Below are 2456 nucleotides of genomic sequence, written 5' to 3' on the forward strand. Positions count from 1 at the left end.
CCGTAGCGATGCTTAAGTCTGTCCGAATCATGTTAGCAATTGCCGCATTTTATGATTATGAAATTTGGCAAATGGATGTCAAAACTGCATTCTTGAATGGATTTCTGGAAGAAGAGTTGTATATGATGCAACCAGAAGGTTTTGTTGATCCAAAAGGTGCTAACAAAGTGTGCAAGCTCCAGCGATCCATCTATGGACTGGTGCAAGCATCTCGGAGTTGGAATAAACGCTTTGATAGTGTGATCAAAGCATATGGTTTTATACAGACTTTTGGAGAAGCCTGTATTTACAAGAAAGTGAGTGGGAGCTCTGTAGCATTTCTGATATTATATGTAGATGACATATTATTAATTGGAAATGATATAGAATTTCTGGATAGCATAAAGGGATACTTGAATAAAAGTTTTTCAATGAAAGACCTCGGTGAAGCTGCTTACATATTGGGCATCAAGATTTATAGAGATAGATCAAGACGCTTAATAGGACTTTCACAAAGCACATACCTTGATAAAATTTTGAAAAAGTTCAAAATGGATCAGGCAAAGAAAGGGTTCTTGCCCGTGCTATAAGGTGTGAAGTTGAGTCAGACTCAATGCCCGACCACAGCAGAAGATAGAGAGAAAATGAAAGATGTTCCCTATGCTTCAGCCATAGGCTCTATTATGTATGCAATGCTGTGTACCAGACCTGACGTATGCTTAGCAATAAGCTTGGCAAGAAGGTACCAAAGTAATCCAGGAGTGGATCACTGGACAGCGGTCAAGAACATCCTGAAATACCTGAAAAGGACTAAGGATATGTTTCTCGTATATGGAGGTGACAAAGAGCTAGTCGTAAATGGTTACGTCGATGCAAGCTTTGACACTGATACGGACGATTCTAAATCGCAAACCGGATACGTGTTTTTATTAAACGGTGGAGCTGTAAGTTGGTGCAGTTCTAAACAAAGAGTCGTGGCGGGATCTACGTGTAAAGCGGAGTACATAGCTGCTTCGGAAGCAGCAAATGAAGGAGTCTGGATGAAGGAGTTCATTTCCGATCTAGGTGTCATACCTAGTGCATCGGGACCAATGAAGATCTTCTGTGACAATACTGGTGCAATTGCCTTGGCAAAGGAATCCAGATTTCACAAGAGGACCAAGCACATCAAGAGACGCTTCAATTCCATCCGGGACCAAGTCCAGGTGGGAGACATAGAGATTTGCAAGATACATACGGATCTGAATGTTGCAGACCCATTGACTAAGCCTCTCTCACGAGCAAAACATGATCAGCACCAAGACTCCATGGGTGTTAGAATCATTACTGTGTAATCTAGATTATTGACTCTAATGCAAGTGGGAGACTGAAGAAAATATGCCCTAGAGGCAATAATAAGTTATTATTTATTTCCTCATATCATGATAAATGTTTATTATTCATGCTAGAATTGTATTAACCGGAAACATTATACATGTGTGAATACATAGACCAACATAACGTCACTAGTATGCCTCTACTTGACTAGCTCATTAATCAAAGATGGTTATGTTTCCTAACCATAGACATGTGTTGTCATTTGATTAATGGGATCACATCATTAGTAGAATGATGTGATTGACATGACCCATTCCGTTAGCCTAGCACTTGATCGTTTAGTATATTGCTATTGCTTTCTTCATGACTTATACATGTTCCTGTAACTATGAGATTATGCAACTCCCGTTTACCGGAGGAACACTTTGGGTGCTACCAAACGTCACAACGTAACTGGGTGATTATAAAGGAGTACTACAGGTGTCTCCGAAGGTACATGTTGGGTTGGCGTATTTCGAGATTAGGTTTTGTCACTCCGATTGTCGGAGAGGTATCTCTGGGCCCTCTCGGTAATGCACATCACTATAAGCCTTGCAAGCAATGTAGCTAATGAGTTAGTTGCGGGATGATGTATTACGGAACGAGTAAAGAGACTTGCCGGTAACGAGATTGAACTAGGTATTGGATACCGACGATCGAATCTCGGGCAAGTAACATACCGATGACAAAGGGAACAACGTATGTTGTTATGCGGTTTGACCGATAAAGATCTTCGTAGAATATGTAGGAGCCAATATGAGCATCCAGATTCCACTATTGGTTATTGACCGAGAATAGTTCTAGGTCATGTCTACATAGTTCTCGAACCCGTAGGGTCCGCACGCTTAACGTTACGATGATAGTTTTATTATGAGTTTATAAGTTTTGATGTACCAAAGTTTGTTCGGAGTCCCGGATGTGATCACGGACATGACGAGGAGTCTTGAAATGGTTGAGACATAAAGATTGATATATTGGAAGCCTATGTTTGGACATCGAAAGTGTTCCGGGTGAAATCGGCATTTTACCGGAGTACCGGGAGGTTACCGGAACCCCCCTGGTGACCTAATGGGCCTTAGTGGGCCTAGTGGAGGAAGAGGAGAAGGGGCCAAGCGGTAGCC

This window comes from Triticum dicoccoides, chromosome 6B (assembly GCF_002162155.2).
Source record: "Triticum dicoccoides isolate Atlit2015 ecotype Zavitan chromosome 6B, WEW_v2.0, whole genome shotgun sequence".
NCBI lineage: Eukaryota > Viridiplantae > Streptophyta > Magnoliopsida > Poales > Poaceae > Triticum > Triticum dicoccoides.